At 27.8% G+C, this 22533-nt stretch overlaps 2 long non-coding RNA genes across 4 annotated transcripts; both read left to right on the forward strand.

Moving 5' to 3' along the window:
* The first annotated feature begins 403 nt into the window (after positions 1-403).
* Positions 404-10319, forward strand: LOC146884487 (uncharacterized). Of its 2 annotated transcripts, XR_014984284.1 has the most exons (4): positions 404-665; positions 789-910; positions 1632-1707; positions 9963-10319. It is a non-coding gene; the product is annotated as an uncharacterized LOC146884487 (long non-coding RNA). The 2 variants fall into 2 exon arrangements; XR_014984285.1 differs by lacking the exon at positions 9963-10319 and having other exon boundaries at positions 406-665; positions 1632-1789.
* Positions 10320-15168: 4849 nt separating this feature from the next.
* LOC114195211 (uncharacterized) lies at positions 15169-22319 on the forward strand. Of its 2 annotated transcripts, none has more exons than XR_014984175.1 (4): positions 15169-15427; positions 15551-15669; positions 17416-17491; positions 22028-22319. It is a non-coding gene; the product is annotated as an uncharacterized LOC114195211 (long non-coding RNA). The 2 variants fall into 2 exon arrangements; XR_014984174.1 differs by having other exon boundaries at positions 15171-15427; positions 22035-22319.
* The last annotated feature ends 214 nt before the right edge of the window (positions 22320-22533 follow it).

Below are 22533 nucleotides of genomic sequence, written 5' to 3' on the forward strand. Positions count from 1 at the left end.
ATTATTACAAAACTTGAAATAGATTACAGCTTACTATTTTATTAAACCAAATTTTTTTAGATACGGTTTTATTGTGCTACAATTGAACCGATATGTGCACTTATTAGATAAATTACACTCTTAACTAAGAATCAACACTGAACAATGTTCCCATAGATTGGCCAAAGCTTGATAATTAACACCATGATCAAGGCCAACAGGACACCCACTTTGCCATATTCCCTTTTAATTTGAAGAATTTTGCAATATAAACGGGTGGACATTTCTAAAGAAAATGCACAAGAAAGTCTAAACATACCAAAAAGTGCATATAATATAAATATAACTTGAATTATTTATCAGAGGTTTTTATATTTAACTTATATTTTTTCAATATGTGATAAAGTTAATCTTTTATCTCTACGTGTGAAGGGAAGAATGGTGGAAAATCTCATCTTATCTCTTCAGTGAGTTAACGTTGAGCAGCGGCGCAAGTATAAGTTCCTTCAAATTGGTTCTCTCATTAACCTAAAAGCTGCGCATGTTTCCCATCCCTAACCCTAACCCTAAAAATCATCCCTCTCTTTCGCCGCCGCCGAATTTTTTTCAACTCCGCCCTCTTTCTCTTTATGGTTGCCATGCCACTGCTACCTTTCTCTTCTCATCTTGCCGCTTCCACTCCCAAGGTGACTTCATGCTGCGGCTAATTTCACACTTCATTCATTTTTATGGCTTTTAGACTTGTATATATAACCCGTGAGTTTGAGTTTTTTTTGTCTTATGGTGTCTGTTAATGACTATGAAAACAGGTGTGAAAGCTGAAGCAGGAGCATGAGCAGAAGAAAACGTCCACAATATTGGTGATAAATTGGTTCTGTTGAAGTTCGTCGGAGATCGGAAGGATATTAGCTCAGAAGCTTCATCCGACTTGGTAAACTTTCTGATCATGTAACTCAGATGGTTGTTTCATTTCATTTAACATACGTATTTCTTCATCATATAATTAGTATCAATAAGATATTAATAATAATATAGATAAATCAAATTATATATATATATATATATATATATATATATATATATATATATATATATATATTATAGACTTATATAGATACGCTTGTTGAACTGACTCAACTCAAATAAAATGAAATGAAATTTTTCCATGATTAATCTGACACCTCAATTTCTTAGTAAGACACACTTTATAATAGAGCAAAATTTTTTTTTCCTGGACTATGATTATTTTGTAATAATTAATTTAAAAGTGATATATATATATATATATATATATTTTAATTTCAAACATTGAGTTTAATTGAATAATTGAGGAATTTATTATTATTTAAGAATGATCCGTTAGAAAATATAGTTTTAAGTTTATAATAAAACTTAAACCATAATAAATTAAAGGAAGAAAAATATTTTCTTCCTTTAATGTGACTTTGTTATAAAATTAGTGTTTGGAGTTACATATTTGATATGTATTATATAAAAATGCTTTCTTTTTTCCTTAACAATACACATGCATCAAAAAATTTATTATCCTTTCACGGAAATGGTGGGTGATGGAAAATCTTGTCATATACAATATTCCAATGACAAAGTTTATTTTAGCAACTAAGACATATTATTGAATTTTACTCACACAGGAATATTAAAAATGCTGCCATCACTGCCATCACCTGTTCTGGTAGCAAGAAAAATCCAAGAAATGGTTCTAACCGGGTCAGTTTTCTATTCATCTCATTATCATTGTTGTATGTTGTAACATATTAATCAGTATCAATGGAGTTTTTAAAGCTTGTAATTAGTTTTTTATTTTAATATTTGTTTTTTATTACCACATTTGAAAATAGCTATAATTATGATGTAAATTTACGATCTGACTTTCAACAACTGTGCATTGTGCACAGTTGTTTTTGCCATAAAAAAACGATAAGGATATATATTATTGAGAAACATATTATTCAAAAGATAAACTTTGACATTTAAGAGCAGAAGGACATCTGATATATCCCTTTAAAATCACAAAATAAAGAATAATCATCACTACCAACGGGACTCCTATTCCGTTGCCAAACATGAATTCTCTGTAAAATCCAGAGGGGTACAACTTTTTATCCCAGGATTCGATTCGTCCAAAGTTCTTCACCAAAATCACGAAAACACATCTTCGATGAGATTTCTTTTATCATTTTTCACCTGTAACAAGAAAAATAAAAAATACTATGACATTCAGAAAAAAAATAATGTGTTATTATACATACATTTATAAAAAATACTTTTAATATAAATTTATTTTTCCCATACTTTCACCAAATCAAGAAGGTGCACCAAAAAGTAGTTCTTTACGTTCCGAGGCATACATAGGAAGAAGATTCATTTTGTATTATAACAAAAGTTTTCATTTTACTGAAAAGAGAAGATTATTCGCCTTTCAGTATATCAAAATAAAACTTATAAATAGTATCAATTATCATGTCAAATAACATTGTAACTAAATTAAAGAACTACATTAATATCACAGTTAACTAAAATATCATAATTTGTATTATTAAAATACTTACTTTGATGATATTAGATGACAGATACATGTCTTGCTGTTGGCATTATGTCAAACAATTCAATCAGATGAAATAATGAATCAGTATCCTCAATCAAGCAATAATATATTTTTTTTACTGAGAAAAGATCGATCTCCGTAGAAAAACAATATAGATCAGAGTCAAAATATTTAAAATATTTAAACTTCGGTGTGCAAAGCTCAATCTTATAGACAAGGTTAAATTTTTCATCTACTATAAAACTAGAGATACTTAAGTCTCTAAGTTGGAAAGTAGAAATTTTGAGGGTTTCAATTCCTTTGTAGCACCGACAATTATGAAAATATAAAGTTTTTAAATTGACAAAGTCCTCAAAAGGATCAAGAAAATTTTCCTCTTCACACTCAAATCGACAACTTTGGAGATACATGTGCTTAAGACAAGGAAGATCAAAATTTGTGGTCTCACTAGCTACGTAACCAAGATTGAGAGAAGTAAGAGATTTATGGAATATATATATATATATATATATATATATATATATAATATTTTTATCACTTCTTAACGACGTAAGAAACATATTTTTATCATTTTTAATCGTATAATAGACATTGTAAAGAAATTTAGAAGAAAACTTTATACAAAGACCAGTAATGTTTTCTTAACAAAACCACCTGAAGAATAATACTATAAAAACATGTATTCGAGAAGACTTAAGGTACAGAAAGAAGAGAGGTGGCAAAAATGAACAGAAAAAAATTCTGTGGAAGAAACTCTTCAAACTCAAAGAGAGAAGAAAGAGAAAAAAAGTTGAGAGATAGAGAGAAGGAAGAAGACAGGTTCACTGTATTGCCTGATAAAATTATTCTGAGATTACGAATTTTAGTCTTCTTTTTCTTCAACACATGTGCCTTTGAGGTTGTCCATATTAATGTGGAATGGAAGATTTTCTTGATCCATTTGAAGATTGTATCAATTTAAAATTTGTATATTTTCATTGTATTCGTGTGGTATTGAAACATTCAAAATCTTTCCTCTTCACCTTACGGACTTAAATATATTTAGTTTTAAAGTGGATGAGAAATTTAACCTGACTATGAAATTGTACTTTGTACACCAAGACTTAAATATTTTAAATATTTTGAATCTAATCTAAGTTTTTTCGCGGAGATTAATCTTTCCGTGTTGAAGAAAATATATGTTAACATACGTTGTTTGAGTGAAGATATTGATTCACTCTTCTCATCTGATTGAATTGTTTGAAATAATACAAAGAGCAAAACTTGTATCTTTGTTGTCTAAAATTATAAAAGTAAGTATTTTAATAACAAATTATTATGTTTTAGTTAATTGTTATATTGACGTAGTTTCGTAATTGAATTACAATGTTGTTTGGTATGATAATTAATATTATTTGTAGATTTTATGTATGTTTTCTGATATATTGAAGGATTAATCTTCTCCTTTCTCTATAATGAAAACTTTTGAGTTAATACAAGATGCATCTTCCTCCTCTGTTATGTCTTCAAACGTAAAAAACTATTTTTTATGCATTTTTTTATTTGGTGAAGGTACCAGAAAAAATAAAATTATATTTAAAAGCATTTTTTTTGTAAATGTATAAACCCCACATTTTTTTTTCAGAATGTCATAGTATTTTTTTTTTACAAGTGCAAGATGACAAAAACAATCACATTGAATATATGTTTTTGTGAAGAACTTTGGAGAGTTGTGTCTGGGATAAAAAGTTATACATTTCTTGATTTTACAAAAATTTCATGTTTGCCGACAGAATTCATGTCCTTATTTTGTGATCTTAAAGGGATATATATGTCACATGTGCTTATGCTCTTAATGTAAAAAATTACCTTTTGAACAATACTTTCATGTACAATGTATTATGACCCCTATAGCCCAACACAATTTCATCTTCTTAAATAAATTTTACGAAAATAAATTAAATTAAATTTAGTTCTAAATATATTTATGCCATTAGCATGTAACTCAGATGGCCCAATTACAAATCCAACTATCCAATGGGCAAATTTTGTTTTTTTTCTTAAAATAATCATTTGTAAGATAAGTCAAAGGTTACATTTAATACATTAATATTATCTGATGAGACAATTTTTTTTGTCAGTACATCTAATTGATGATTAATATTTGATATCTAAAAATAGTGATAAATATTAATCTTCAACATATGTACTTTGCAATTATATAAATTAAATAACGTAAAAGAAAAATAAAGTAAACACTTTCAGAAAAAAAACTGATAGATTATTTGATCTTGTAGAAATACAAATAAGCTTGCTGAGGTGTTATCAAACTCATATTAACATGTATTAACTTATCCTTTACAATTTTTCTGAACATTTTTAAATTTGAATAACATATAAAATATATCAACTTTATATTTAAAATATAATGGAAAAATCCAAGAAAAAATTTGATTTTGTGAGAGTATTTATTAGCATTTAGGTTGATGATTCATACAACAGCCAAACAAAACTCATGCAAATATCAGAGACTCAATCGTAGTTTGTGACTGTATTTATGACTGACAATAACCTTACTCATTTATGTTGAAATTATTTTTTAAATTTATTATTTAACTGTTAACTATATTCTTCATTTCTTACTTGAATAAATAAATAATGTAATAGGCGAAGAAAAGGAGAAGAATATATAATATATAATAATAGAATAATAGAATAAATAAATTGGAATTTCGGTGTTTATTGAGTTATATCTCTGTCTATTAATATATCATAACATGAAACAGCATTGTAATTAAATTATTAAATTATAACAAATAGTATGATAAAGACAGTGACACACGTGATAAGGAAGAGTCTGATATGAATTTGCATGCAATTTGTTTGGCTGCGTGATAATAAATACTGTCACAAAATCCAAATCTGCACGTTGACCTATTTACTGTATTTCTTCAAGATTCAAAATACTCCACCAACCACGTTTTCTTTTCACAAATTTTACTTCTTCTTCTTTCTTTTTTTTTTTCGTTTTTATGTTATTTAATTTATTATACATGCAAATAGTGTTCCGTGAAGTTTTAAACTTCTATATGAAGTTTTGTTAGAATTTAGTATCTGTGAAGTTTTAAACTTGAATCTGTGAAGTTTTAAACTTTTACGTTATTATTTTTTAATGTCAAAGTTTATAACATAATTAAAAAAACTCAGAATAAGTTTTAGTTAATAATTTCTCATAATAGAAAATAAAACTATAAGTAAAATTGTATAAAATAGCAAAATAAACAAAATTGATAAAACATAATCTGAGTGATAAAACAAAATTGATATATATTATTGAGAAACATATTCAAAATATACATTTTGACATTTAAGAGCAGAAGCACGTCTGATATATCCTTTTAAAATCCCAAAATAAAGAATAATCATCACTACCACCGGGACTCCTATTCCGTTGCCAAACATGAATTCTCTGTGAAATCCAGAGAGGTACAACTTTTTATCCCATGATACGATTCTTCCAAAGTTCTTCACCAAAATCACGAAAACACATCTTCGATGAGATTTCTTTTATCATTTTTCACCTGTAACAGAAAAAAATAATAAATACTATGACATTCAGAAAAAAAAAATAACGTGTGGTTATACATACATTTATAAAAAATATTTTTAATATAAATTTAATTTTTCTCATACCTTCATCAAATCAAGAAGGTGCACCAAAAAAGTAGTTCTTTACATTCCGAGGCATCACATAGGAAGAAGAATCATCCTGTATTATCTCAAAAAATTTCATTCTACTAAAAGGAGAACATTGTTCATCCTTTAGTATATCAGAAAACATAGATAAAACCTGCAAATAGTATCAATATTAAACAACATCAGTAATAAATTACGAAACTACATTAATATAAATTATCTAAAAAACATCATAACTTGTATTATCAAATTACTTACTTTGATGACATTACGCGACAAAGATACATGTCTGGCTGTTTGCATTATTTCAAACAATTCAATTAGATGAAATAATGAATCAATATCCTTAGTTAAGGAACATACATTAACATGTATTTTCTTGACCGAGGAAAGATCAATTTTTGTAGAAAAACAATATAAATTAGAGTCAAAATATTTAAAATATTTAAGCTTTGGTGTGCAAAGCTCAATTTTACAATCAGGATTAAATTTTTCATCTACTCTAAAATTAGATATACTTAAGTCTGTAAGTTGAGGAGTAGAAATTTTGAGGGTTTCAATTCCACCATAGTACTGACAATTATGAAAATACAAAGTTTTTAAATTAACATAGTCCTCGAAAGGATTAAGAAAATTTTCCTCTCCACACTCAAATTTACAATCTTGGAGGTAAATGTGTTTGATAGAAGGAAGATTGAAATTTGTGTTCTCAGTGACTATGTAACATAGTTTGAGAGACGTAAGAGATTTACATAAAGAGAGTTGGGAAAGGTTGGTCACGACACACTCAGCAAGGATTTTAAGTGCTTCAATGGTGTTGAAGATGGATGGTGTATCAGTAACATGGTCGATTACTGAATCTACCAAATCTCCATCTTCAAGTTCATCGTGACACTCTAAATTAACATCAAAAACATTGGTGGAAGCATCTCTGCCATAAAAAAAATTATCTATAAAATCCTCAAAAACCATGACATCTTCGAATGAAGAGTCATCGAAGTTGAAAACTGGCAGAGAAACCCAAAGGTTCCTACACCGTTTGTTTAAAACTGATGTTTGAACTGCGATTTTTGCATCAACAAAAGAAAGTATGCGTAGAATAATTTCATCAGGCAATACAGTAAACCTGTCTTCTTCCTTCTCTCCATCTCTCAACTTTTTTTCACTCTCTTCTCTCGTTGAGTTTGAAGAGTTTCTCCCACAGATTTTTTCTCTGTTCATTTTTGCGACCTCTCTTCTTTCTGTACCCTAAGTCTTCTCGAATACATGTTTTTATAGCACTATTTTTCAAGTGGTTCTGTTAAGAAAACATTACTGGTCTTTGTATCAAGTTTTTTTCTAAATTTCTTTACAATGTTTATTATACTATTAAAAATGATAAAAATATGTTTCTTACGTCATTAAGAAGCGATAAAAATATTATACCTATATCTTCCATAAATCTCTTACTTCTCTCAAATTTCGTTACATATCCACTGAGACTAGGAATTTTGATCTTCCTTTTCTTTAACACTTGTATATCCGAGGTTGTCGATTTAAATGTGGAATGGAAGATTTTCTTGATCATATGAGGATTGTATCAATTTAAAATTTGTATATTTTTATTGTAGTTTAGTGGAATTGAAACCTTCAAAATCTTTAATCTTCACCTTTGAGACTTAAGTGTATCTGGTTTTACAGTGGATGAAGAATTTAATCCGATTATGAAATTGAGCTTTGTAGTGAGGTTTAAATATTTTAAATATTTTGAATCTAATCCATGTTTCTCCACGGATATTAGTCTTTCCTTAGTGAAGAAAACATATGTTATTATGTGTTGATCGAGTGAGGATATTGATTCATTCTTCTCATCTGATTGAATTGTTTGAAGTAATACAAAGAACAAAATTTGTATCTTTGTCGTCTAAAATTATAGAAGTAAGTATTTTAATAATATAAATTATTATGTTTTACTTAATTGTTATATTAATGTAATTGAATTACAATGTTGTTTGGTATGAAAATTAATATTATTTCAAGATTTTATTTATGTTTCCAGATTAATATTCTCCTTTCTCTAGATGAAAACTTTTGAGTTAATACATGATGGATCTTGCTCCTCTGTTATGTCTTGAAACGTAAATAACTAATTTTTTATGCATCTTTTTTATTTGGTGAAGGTACCAGAAAAAGTAAAATTATATTTAAAAGCATTTTTTTATAAATGTATAAACACACCTTCTATTTTATTTTTTTCAGAATGTCATAGTATATTTGATAGATTATTTGTAGTTTGGTAGAAATACAGAAAATAGATAAGCTTGCAGAGGTGTTATCAGGCTCATATTAATATGTATTATCCTTTACAATTCTTCTGAACACTTTTAAATTTGAATACATATAAAACATATCAACTCATTACTAAAATATAACGGAAATGATTAGATGATGTTCAGACATCATGTGAGAAAAAAAGTGAAAACAGAAGAAACATAAGTGACAGATTTGTTATCTTTTTGCGACAGTGTTGACCACACAAAAAATTGCATGTCTTTGGATTTTGTGAGAGTATTTATTAGAAATTAGGTTGAATGATTCAGACCAAGAACCAAACAAAACGCATGCAAATTTTAGAGACCCAATCGTAGTATTTTGTGACAGTTATTTATGACACAACAAATTAGAGTGCATTCCCAACGCCCAAACAAAACGCATCAAATTTACAGTATCAGACTCTTCCTTAAACTGTGTGCCACCCTCTTTATCACTCATAATAACCTATTATAGTAATACATTTTATTATTTAACTGTTAACTATGTTTTTCATTTCTTATTTGAATAAATAAATAATGTAATAGGCCAAGAAAAGGAGGAGAATATATAATAGAATAAAATCAAAACAAACCGTAATACCATTTTCAGAACCAGAGAGGAAAAAGAAACAAATGTCTTAAAAATACATTGATAAAATGAAAATAAATAAATAGAAAACTAGTTAGAATTGAAAATGGGTAGGGAATTCTTTATGTTCCAGAACCAAATAGATTCGATTAATTCATTATTTGTTTTCTTCAATTTTATTCGTTGTGGTGTGATTATCAAAAATTCAATTGTTTTCTTCAATTTTCTTAATATAATTAAACCAAAGATTGTTATCAAATTACTCCTTACTTGAATTCTGATTTATCATTTAAATTATATGCTTTCACAACTTTTTGTTCAAATATTGTTTGGATAAGAATTAACATGGGAATCCCAATAAATTAAGATAATTATTTTTTAAATAACACTTACTATATCAGCTCGAAATCACAAGGAACTTCATAAGTTTACCAAAATTAACTGCACTCACCTTATATTTTATTATCTTTTTAAAATGAGATTTTGAGATGAGAATAAAAAACTTTAGTAATCAACTAACCATAATCAAATGAGTTAACCACTACAAAATTCTTATGCATCTTAATCCCCGATGCATATAAAAAAAGGGTGAAAAAGAAAAAAAAAAAAAAAAAGAGAAAGGAATATTCATGTGGTCTCAACTTAACAGAAGGATAGTCCCCTGTAGCCCAAACCAACAAAAATCACACATCCCTATTCTTTAAAACCTATTTTAAATATTTAAACCATAAATCTTAAACCTTAAACTTTAAACATAAAATTCATTTTGTCAACTTTTCTCTTATAGTTTTTGGTATTTTTTGTCCTCCTTTGTGCATAAATTTTTTGTGAATTTGTAACTTTGTTTGTCTCAAGTGTTTAGGTGGTCAGGTTCTGCTTTAGATATACAACGGACGAAGCATGGTTACATGGACACCGTGAAACTACATGTTGAAACCTTTAAATGTATTAAGAAGAATCATGAATGTGGTGATGATCTCTGGATTTGTTGAGTTTATTTATTCATTTATAATATAGTTCTGTCATCTTTGTACTTTGAAGATGTATGTGGTTATGTTTTGTATTTAGGGTGGACAATGGATTGAAATTTCTTAAGTGGTTGTGATGTTAGTCTATGCACTTATTATATTGTGTCCAGGTTGGACAAAGATTTTGTCTTTGCATTCTTTTTTGTTGAATCTCATAATGTTAGCTTTTTTGCATCCCTTATGTATAGGATTATTTTTTGTAAAAGGGTTAAAACACCCCACAAGTGCTCTAATATATTAATTATTAATACTTTGCTTATAAAAAAAATAGATAAATTATTAATCTATTTAAACCTAAATATAATTTAAATTTATTCACCCTCATAAAATAACGTCCCTTGCTTATATCATCATACAAAATTATCGGTCCTTATATTAAATTTAATAGAGCAAACTTGCCCTCTTTACAATATGAACTTGTTTCTATAATAATCTTTTTAAATAGAGTTGTTTTTATATGAGTTTATTATTAATAAAATTAATTTTTTAGTATATTTGAATTTTAATCCAGTTATAGTAGAATAGGTTACTTAATTGTATTTATTTGATATAATTATGTTTTTTTTTTCTAATCTTGTAGCTGTGGTACAGTAATTTAACAAAGTTTGAGAAAAGTGAGAGACTTACATAGAAAGAGTTTAGGAAGGTTACTTACAACACAAGGATTGTGAAAATCAGATGGAATCAACCAAATGTCCATCATAAAGGTCATCCCGAAACTCTAAACTAAAATTGAAACAGAAATTATCTACAAAATCCTCAAAAAGTATAGGATCTTCATATATGAGTCATGCAGATTGAGGTCAGAGAATTTCAAAATATCTCCATTGCTTGCTTAAAACAAATGTTTGGAATGTCAACTTTGCTCAATCCGTCTTATTTCTTCCCTCTATTTCTCAGTGGGTGCAAATTTGGCATTCTAAATATTTGTTTTGAGTAAGCTATAAAGATATTTTTCGATTTCTTTATCTGTTCTTAATTTGTATTGGAAGTTCGACGTCGACTAAAAATAAGATAATTTTATACTATACAAGTAGGGTACAAACTTCACATTACAAATCGATTTTATGAGGTTGAATTAGGTTTTAAGTCCACTACTTAACATGGTATCATAGCCATATTAAAACATATCATAACGAACTTTCTTGGACATCTTGTTCCACCTCCTATGGGACCGCTAACGAACCACCCATTGCTAGACCTACCCACGAGATGTCTATACCTCGACGTGAGGGAGTGTGTTGAAAATTCAATATGACTAGAAATAAGACAATTTCATACTATATAAATAGGGTACAAATCTCACCTTAAAAAAATCCGATTTTGTGGGATTGAGTTACGTTTTAAGTCTACTTTTTAACGATTTGCGTGACTCTACCGTTCAAGATTGTATATATTTTGAAGATCTTTTATCTTTGATCTTCACTCAATTTTGCTTTTGACGTAGAAACCAATCTTATAGGAGACAAGTTCACATGTCAGACTTTTTAAATTCAATTTGGTTTCAATATTTTTTATTTTTATTCAATTTAGTTCTTTTTTTTTAAAATCGATAAAGTAAGGAGTAAATTTGAGGACAATCTCTATTATAATAGAACATATTACTATACTTTCTAAAACATTTGTAATTTAGCTTAAAGTATTTTCATATTTAATAATTACAATTCAAAATATATATTATATAACAATATCTTTATTCAAAAAATAATAATTTTATGTATTATTACTTATGTAAAATTGATGAATACTTAAACACATTAGTAATTCATATAATTATGTAAGAAGATCTATCATATGAAATGTTTATTGTCATTAATAAATATAACTGTATTTACTATTAAATCTATCAAATAGCGTATAAATATTAAACTCGACAAAAAATTATCTTCCAAATAGTCAAAAAGTAAAAGATATAAAAAAATAAGTGATTCCCATTTATATTATTCGTACATTAATTTGCTTTATCCCATCTTGGCTTCGATAAATCCACACACCAAATAGAAAAAAGGTTCAAAAAATTGAGATACGTTTCGGTATTCCTATCTTTAATCTTTAAGACATTTAGCACCACGAAAACTTTTCCACCATTTTTATACGGTGAAAATTCCACCATATTTATGTTTCTTCCAGATAAATCTTTGAAGGTAGAATATTTTAAACGTTTGAGTTGTGGAAACAAAATGCTTACTATTATGCTAATTAACGAAATTCAAAGCTGAAAGAATAGATTAATTAATAAATGCAAGAAGATGCAGCTTGAAAGATAGATTCCTCTTTCTTTATTTCACCAGATAAAATCATGTCAATTATTGTAGATTCAATTGATTTTTTAGATTAATTTTACAGCATTTCTTTTTATATTATTATTCATACACCACTTGAGCATTTTTCTTTTATATTATTATTCATACACCACTTGTGCATTTTAAGTTACCTATTGGATCATTATCTAACTATTTGTAGACATTTATTTTTATATAATATATTTAGTTCGTGGTTAAATATCTCATATTCTTAAAAAAAAAAAATTGATACAGCCGGAATTACAGTACTGTCACACATGTTTATATGTATTTTCAAATATTTATATTATAATAAAATTATTAATATTTGTAAATTGATTAAGTTGATATGTATAATAAATTTTTATTCGTTAACAAAGTTAAATATACCTTTACAAATATAATAAAAAAATAACAGTTTTATTTAATAAATCTAAACATAGAAGTCAACAATCATTATATTATAAACATATTAAAAGTAAAATACGAGAATCTCTTTATATATAAATATATATTTATATATAAATTGGACAACATTAATTTTATTAGTTATTTTTAAGAATTGAGTTTTTAAATTGGACAACATTAAACTTTGATCTCATATTCACATGAAAATTTTATTAAAACAAATTAAATAAAATGTAAATAAAATATGAAAAATCATATTAAACTCATGATTTAAAAATTACACCTCAGGAAGAATAAACAAATAAGAGTTATTATGAAAACTTGAACGTAATTGAGTTAAAATGAGTATATTTATTTATTTTTTAAGTTTCGAGACCAAAATGTATCAAAATTTGGACAGAAACTAATTCCAAACTTGTATCAAAGTTCATGGATTAAAAACATACTTAACCCTCAAATAAAAAAATATAGAAAGAAAACATTTAATATTATTACGCACTAAAAATACTTGTAAGGTTTGTTTTGATCAGCAAAGAATAAAATAATTAAAGAGAATACTTCAGGGGTGCTCTAACCCGTATACACAAGGATGTACAACTTGTACATGTAGAAACAAAAGCTTGGCTTCATAGCCTCATCAAAACAAAAAACCTCACACAAGCTAATGAAGATAATCAACAACATACATCACAGAGGCAAAATACATCAGAAAACTCTAAATGCTACTATATGACTCACACATCAACGGCCAATGTGTTAAGACACCACAAAACTTTTCACACCTATGTTTCCTAATAGCAATATATTTTGCATTATATTCAAAATCAGACTTTCCACATCCTTCAATCAATATTTCAATATGTCCCGTATCTCGTAGGAAGAGAAGGTCACTGGCACACTGGTATCTATGTGGTCTTATTATAATAGTGAATAACTTTTGTTTCCTCCATCTTCCAATTCATCATTCATATGTAACCACACCTGCAAACAAAATAGAAAACCTAGACTATAGGTATTAAAATCAGTCCTCCCTTCCACACATTCCTTACATGCTTCAAGCCAGGCAAGTATTTTCTAATCTACGTAGTCATGTATAAATGTGCATGACTATGACAAAGATCTGATACAATGTAAAGGACATAAACACCAATCTGAAGAAGAGAAGCTTACTTTTGTATTTTTATGCTTCAACCATACCCATGCTCTCAATTGAGCTATGCTAAATATTTCTTCTGCATCGGATTTGGCATTCCTGAACACTAAATTGTTCCTGTGTTTCCATATACTCAACATGATAGCCATCCACACCCCTTTCCAAATTATATTCCCTTTGTAGTTAAACTCAATTAAGTGAAACTGTTGAAAGTTTTCTTCCTGGTTGTGTTGTACACTCAAGACCCCTACCCATCTATTGCACAAGTTCCATACCATGTTGGCAACTTTACAAGTAAAGAACAAATAACTTATGCTTTCTTCTTGATCCCCACACAGGTCACAATCATAATTGTTCAGTAAAATTCCTCTAAGCCTGAGTTTGACTTTTGTAGGTACACCATTTGACATGACACACCATGCTAAATGAACTGCAGATGGAGTACCTTTAAATCGCCATAGACTATCAAAGACTATTGACTATTCTCCAATTAAATTATTTTGCATCTTTGCACATGCCAATTTGACTGTGTATATCTTATCATGACCATCCACGCACTTGTAAGGTTATTATTTAACTATCCACTATTATACTGTTATGGGTTTCTATTAACAACTCAATGCTTGAAATAGTTTAAATGATTCAATTTATAATAAGCTTGAAGTGATGATATTCGTGGAGTATTTAAGATATTTTCTTGAGCTAGTGCAATTGATGATGGTTTATTTGATGGGTGATTTTGAAGATTATCCATGCCTTTGAATTCTCAAGTGGATTGATGATTTTTTTTTTAGATACGGTTTTATTGTAGATAATAGATTACTATTTTATCAAATCAAAATTTTTTAGATACGGTTTTATTGTGCTATAATTGAACCGATATGTGCAATTACTAGATAAATTACACTCTTAACTAAGAATCAACACTGAACAATGTTCCCATAGATTGGCCAAAGCTTGATAATTAACACCATGATCAAGGCCAAGAGGACATCCACTTTGCCATATGCCCTTTTAATTTCAAGAATTTGGCAATATAAACGGGTGGGCATTTCTAAAGAAAATTCACAAGGACGTGTAAACATAAAAGAAAAAGTGCATATAATATAAATATAACTTGAATTATATATCAGAGGTTTTTATATTTAACTTATATTTTTTCAATATGTGATAAAGTTAATCTTTTATCTCTACGTGTGAAGGGAAGAATGGTGGAAAATCTCATCTTATCTCTTCAGTGAGTTAACGTTGAGCAGCGGCGCAAGTATAAGTTCCTTCAAATTGGTTCTCTCATTAACCTAAAAGCTGCGCATGTTTCCCATCCCTAACCCTAACCCTAAAAATCATCCCTCTCTTTCGCCGCCGCCGAATTTTTTTCAACTCCGCCCTCTTTCTCTTTATGGTTGCCATGCCACTGCTACCTTTCTCTTCTCATCTTGCCGCTTCCACTCCCAAGGTGACTTCATGCTGCGGCTAATTTCACACTTCATTCATTTTTATGGCTTTTAGACTTGTATATATAACCCGTGAGTTTGAGTTTTTTTTGTCTAATGGTCTCTGTTAAGGATTATGAAAACAGGTGTGAAAGCTGAAGCAGCATAAGCAGAAGAAAACGTCGAAAATATTGTTGATAAACTTGTTCTGTCGAAGTTCGTCGGAGATCGGAAGGATATTAGCTCAGAAGCTTCATCCGACTTGGTAAACTTTCTAATCATGTAACTCAGATGGTTGTTTTATTTCATTTAACATATGAATTTCTGCTCACTGTTTTTTTCTAATATTTTTTCTAATAATACCATTGATATTGATTTTATTATTAGCTACTGTGTCAATGCATAATTGTTTTAAAAGTTCTTTTTCTTCTAGTTCAAAATATTAAATGGAGTTGGGCTTGATCTACTTTAGAAATAAAACAGAATAAAGTTTTAGAAGTGTATTGGAAGATTTCTCATCAAAACTAAATTATTTCATTTTATAATAAATTTTTATTATATTTATATTGTCGTTGAACATGGCTGTTTTGTTTAAAGTTCTTCATTAAAATTAAAGGTTTGCTGTTATTATAAAAATTATAAAAATAAAAGCAACTCTTTATAATTTTAAGTTAAAGTTTTCTTCATCATATAATTATTATCAATATGATATTAATAATATAGATAAATCAAATTATATATATATATATATATATATATATATATATATATTTATATAAACTATAGACCTATATAGATACTCTTATTGAACTAACTCAAATGAAATGAAGTTTTTTCATAATTAATATTACACCTCAACTTCTTAGTAAGACATACTTTATGATAAAGTAAACATTTTCTGGATCAAGATTATCTTGTAATAATTAATTTAAAAGTGATATATATTTTAATTTCAAACATTGTATTGAGTATAATTGAATAATTGGGGAATTTATTATTATTTAAGAATTATCCGTAAAATATTTTCTTTGCTAATAAAAGATTAAAAGAAGAAAAAAAATATTTTATTAATTAGTCACGATTAGTTAACTTGTTAGAATGTGATAATTCTAATATATATTAAAGTTAATTCACAATTATATATGAAATATAAGAAATATTATATTATTTTTCTAATAATTCATTCATATTTATATATTAATGTTGGAAGTCCCACAACTAAGAGATAAGGTCAATTCACAATATATAAGTGGGTACAATCCTCACTTTACAAGTCAGTTTTTTGTGAGGTTGAATTAGGCTTAAAACCCACATATCTAACAATTAAACATTAATAAATATTACAATGTATGTATTAATATTTTACCACATTATTAAACTAACATAATCACATAGTAATAAAAAATCTATTATTCAGAAAAAAATTAATTTTATTCATTGATTATTATTAAATTAGTTGATTATTTTTCAGGTAAAATATTACTATATTATCTAGTGAAATTAACAATATAAAAAAATATAAAAAATAATAGAAAGTAAAAATATTAGAAAATCGGTTTGGTAATTTGAAGCTGAGAAACATATATATATTACTTACTGGAATTGAAAATGTAGAAGAAAAAAAAATCAAAGGAAAAGATTGACAAAAACAAGTGTGTCACTTCCTTTATCAAATAAATAAAAATGTTAACAATGTTCAGATTCATATATAAAACAAAAAATTGTTCAAAAGTTATTAATAAACATTACTTGAATTTGTATTGTGACTGCAGTATAAAATTAGTCTTTGGAATTACATATTTAATATATATTATATAATTTTTTTTCCTTACATATTTGATATGTATTATATAAAAATGCTTTCTTTTTTCCTTAACAATACACATGCATCAAAAAATTTATTATCCTTTCACGGAAATGGTGGGTGATGGAAAATCTTGTCATATATACTCTTCGAATGACAAAGTTTATTTTAGCAACTAAGATATATTATTGAATTTTACTCACACAGGAATATTAAAAATGCTGCCATCACTGCCATCACCTGTTCTGGTAGCAAGAAAAATCCAAGAAATGGTTCTAACCGGGTCAGTTTTCTATTCATCTCATTATCATTGTTGTATGTTGTAACATATTAATCAGTATCAATGGAGTTTTTAAAGCTTGTAATTAGTTTTTTATTTTAATATTTGTTTTTTATTACCACATTTGAAAATAGCTATAATTATGATGTAAATTTACGATCTGACTTTCAACAACTGTGCATTGTGCACAGTTGTTTTTGCCATAAAAAAACGATAAGGATATATATTATTGAGAAACATATTATTCAAAAGATAAACTTTGACATTTAAGAGCAGAAGGACATCTGATATATCCCTTTAAAATCACAAAATAAAGAATAATCATCACTACCAACGGGACTCCTATTCCGTTGCCAAACATGAATTCTCTGTAAAATCCAGAGGGGTACAACTTTTTATCCCAGGATTCGATTCGTCCAAAGTTCTTCACCAAAATCACGAAAACACATCTTCGATGAGATTTCTTTTATCATTTTTCACCTGTAACAAGAAAAATAAAAAATACTATGACATTCAGAAAAAAAATAACGTGTTATTATACATACATTTATAAAAAATACTTTTAATATAAATTTATTTTCCCATACTTTCACCGAATCAAGAAGGTGCACCAAAAAGTAGTTCTTTACATTCCGAGGCATACATATGAAGAAGATTCATCTTGTATTATAACAAAAGTTTTCATTTTACTAAAAGGAGAAGATTGTTCGTCCTTCAGTATATCAGAAAATGTAAATAAAACTTGTAAATAGTATCAATTATCATATCAAATAACATTGTAATTAAATTAAAAAGCTACATAAATATCACAGTTAACTAAAATATCGTAATTTGTATTATTAAAATACTTTAATGATATTACATGACAAAGATACATGTCTTGCTGTTGGCATTATGTCAAACAATTCAATCAGATGAATCCTCAATCAAGCAATAATATTTTTTTTTTGTGAAAAAAGATCAATCTCTGTAGAAAAACAATATAGATCAGAGTCAAAATATTTAAAATATTTAAACTTCGGTGTGCAAAGCTCAATCTTATAGATAAGGTTAAATTTTTTATCTACTCTAAAACCAGATATACTTAAGTCTCTAAGTTGGAAAGTAGAGATTTTGAGGGTTTCAATTCCTGTATAGTACCGACAATTATGAAAATACAAAATTTTTAAATTGACAAAGTCCTCAAAAGGATCAAGAAAATTTTCCTCTCCACAGTAATGTTTTCTTAACAAAACCACCTGAAAAATAGTGCTATAAAAACATGTATTCGAGAAGACTTAGGGTACAGAAAGAAGAGAGGTGGCAAAAATGAACAGAGAAAAATTTTGTGGGAGAAACTCTTCAAACTCAACGAGAGAAGAGAGTGAAAAAAAGTTGAGAGATAGAGAAAAGGATGAAGGCAGGTTTACGGTATTGCCTGATAAAATTATTCTGAGATTACGAATTTTGGTCTTCTTTTTCTTCAACACATGTGCCTTTGAGGTTGTCCATATTAATGTGGAATGAAAGATTTTCTTGATCCATTCGAAGATTGTGTCAATTTAAAATTTGTATATTTTCATTGTCTTCTTGTGGTATTGAAACATTCAAAATCTTTCCTCTTCACCTTACGGACTTAAATATATCTAGTTTTAAAGTGGATGATATCTAGTTTTAAAGTGGATGAGAAATTTAACCTGACTATGAAATTGTACTTTGTACACCAAGACTTAATCTTTCCGTGTTGAAGAAAATTTTCCTCTCCACACTCAAATTTACAATCTTGGAGGTAAATGTGTTTGATAGAAGGAAGATTGAAATTTGTGTTCTCAGTGACTATGTAACATAGTTTGAGAGACGTAAGAGATTTACATAAAGAGAGTTGGGAAAGGTTGGTCACGACACACTCAGCAAGGATTTTAAGTGCTTCAATGGTGTTGAAGATGGATGGTGTATCAGTAACATGGTCGATTACTGAATCTACCAAATCTCCATCTTCAAGTTCATCGTGACACTCTAAATTAACATCAAAAACATTGGTGGAAGCATCTCTGCCATAAAAAAAATTATCTATAAAATCCTCAAAAACCATGACATCTTCGAATGAAGAGTCATCGAAGTTGAAAACTGGCAGAGAAACCCAAAGGTTCCTACACCGTTTGTTTAAAACTGATGTTTGAACTGCGATTTTTGCATCAACAAAAGAAAGTATGCGTAGAATAATTTCATCAGGCAATACAGTAAACCTGTCTTCTTCCTTCTCTCCATCTCTCAACTTTTTTTCACTCTCTTCTCTCGTTGAGTTTGAAGAGTTTCTCCCACAGATTTTTTCTCTGTTCATTTTTGCGACCTCTCTTCTTTCTGTACTCTAAGTCTTCTCGAATACATGTTTTTATAGCACTATTTTTCAAGTGGTTCTGTTAAGAAAACATAAAATCTTTTTACAATGTTTATTAAACGATTAAAAATGATAAAAATATGTTTCTTACGGCATTAAGAAGCGATAAAAATGTTATACCTATATCTTCCATAAATCTCTTACTTCTCTCAAACTTGGTTACATATCCTGAGACTACGAATTTTGATCTTCCTTTTCTTTAACACCTGTATCTCCGAGGTTGTCGATTTAAATGTGGAATGGAAGATTTTCTTGATCCATACGAGGATTGTATCAATTTAAAATTTGTATATTTTCATTGTAGTTTAGTGGAATTGAAACCTTCAAAATCTTTAATCTTCACCTTAGAGACTTAAGTGTATCTGGTTTTAGAGTGGATGAAGAATTTAATCCCGATTATGAAATTGAGATTTGTAGTGAGGTTTAAATATTTTAAATAGTGATCAATATTAATCTTCAACATAACATTGGTACTTTGCAATTATATAAATTAAATAACATAAAAGAAAAATAAAGTAAACACTTTGAGAAAAAAATTGATAGATTATTTGTAGTTTTGAATACATATCAACTCATTATTAAAATATAACGGAAATGATGATTAGATGATGTTCAGACATCATGTGAGAAAAAAAGTGAAAACAGAAGAAACATAAATGACAGATTTGTTATCTTCTTGCGACAGTGTTGACCACACAAAAAATTGCAGTGCACAGATAATGTTGCATGTCTTTGGACTTTGTGAGAGTATTTATTAGAAATTAGGTTGAATGATTCAGACCAAGAACCAAACAAAACGCATGCAAATTTTAGAGACCCAATCGTAGTATTTTGTGACAGTTATTTATGACACAACAAATTAGAGTGCATTCCCAACGCCCAAACAAAACGCATGCAAATTTACAGTATCAGACTCTTCCTTAAACTGTGTGCCACCCTCTTTATCACTCATAATAACCTTACTCATATATTTTAAATTATTTTTTAAATTTATTATTTAACTGTTAACTATATTCTTCATTTCTTATTTGAATAAATAAATAATGTAATAGGCCAAGAAAAGGAGAAGAATATATAATATATAATAATAGAATAAAATCAAAACAAACCGTAATACCAATTTTAGAACCAGAGAGGAAAAAGAAACAAATGTCTTAAAAAAACATTGATAAAATGAAAATAAATAAATAAATAGAAAACTAGTTAGAATTGAAAATGGGTCGAGAATTCTTTATGTCCCAGAACCAAATAGATTCGATTAATTCATTATTTGTTTTCTTCAATGTTATTCGTTGTGGTGTGATTATCAAAAATTCAATTTTTATAAATGGCATGTGGTTTGGGATTGATGTGAATGAGTGCTGCACATAATGCTTCAATTGATTCATTAATCACAAAAATTCAATCAATTACTTTGGGACTAAACCTTCACCTCAATAAAACATTTAACAATTAAACCAAATAAGATTGAGAAGTTTTAATTAAGTGAGTGTTCATTCTTTTACTCTTTGCTTTCTCTTTAGAAAACCTGTGAGGCTATCAAATTAATAGAGATTGTTATCAAATTTACTCCTTACTTGAATTCTGATTTATCATTTAAATTATATGCTTTCACAACTTTTTTTTCAAATATTGTTTGGATAAGAATTAACATGGGAATCCCAATAAATTAAGATAATTATTTTTTATATAACACTTAATATATCAGCTCGAAATCACAAGGAACTTCATAAGTTTACCAAAATTAACTGCACTCACCTTATATTTTATTATCTTTTTAAAATGAGATTTTGAGATGAGAATAAAAAACTTTAGTAATCAACTAACCATAATCAAATGAGTTCACTACTACAAAATTCTTATGCATCTTAATCCCCGATGCATATAAAAAAGGGTGAAAAAGAAAAAAAAAAAAAAGAAAAAAGAGAAAGGAATGTTCATGTGGTCTCAGCTTAACAGAAGGATAGTCCCCTGTAGCCCAAACCAACAAAAATCACACATCCCTATTCTTTAAAACCTATTTTAAATATTTAATCCATAAATCTTAAACCTTAAAATTTAAACATAAAATTCATTTTGTCAACTTCTCTTATAGTGTTTGGTATTTCTGTCCTTCTTTGTGCATAAATTTTTTGTGAATTGGTAACTTTGTTTGTCTCAAGTGTTTAGGTGATCAGGTTATGCTTTGGATATACAACGGACAAAGCATGGTTACATGGACACTATGAAACTACATGTTGAAACCTTTAAATGTATTAAAAAGAATTATGGATGTGGTGATGATCTCTGGATTTGTTGAGTTTATTTATTCATTTATAATATAGTTTGTCATCTTTGTACTTTGAAGATGTATGTGGTTATGTTTTGTATTTAGGGTGGACAATGGATTGAAATTTCTTAGGTGGTTGTGATGTTAGTCTATGCACTTATTATATTGTGTTCAGGTTGAACAAAGATTTTGTCTTTGCGTTCTTTTTTGTTGAATCTCATAATGTTAACTTTTTTGCATCCCTTATGTATAGGATTATTTTTTGTAAAAGGGTTAAAACACCCCAGAAGTGCTCTACTTTATTAATTATTAATACTTTGCTTATAAAAAAAATAGATAAATCATTAATCTATTTAGACCTAAATATAATTTAAATTTATTCACCCTCATAAAATAACG

This window comes from Vigna unguiculata, chromosome 8 (assembly GCF_037176805.1).
Source record: "Vigna unguiculata cultivar grain cowpea cultivar isolate G323 ecotype 2 chromosome 8, ASM3717680v1, whole genome shotgun sequence".
Taxonomy (NCBI): domain Eukaryota; kingdom Viridiplantae; phylum Streptophyta; class Magnoliopsida; order Fabales; family Fabaceae; genus Vigna; species Vigna unguiculata.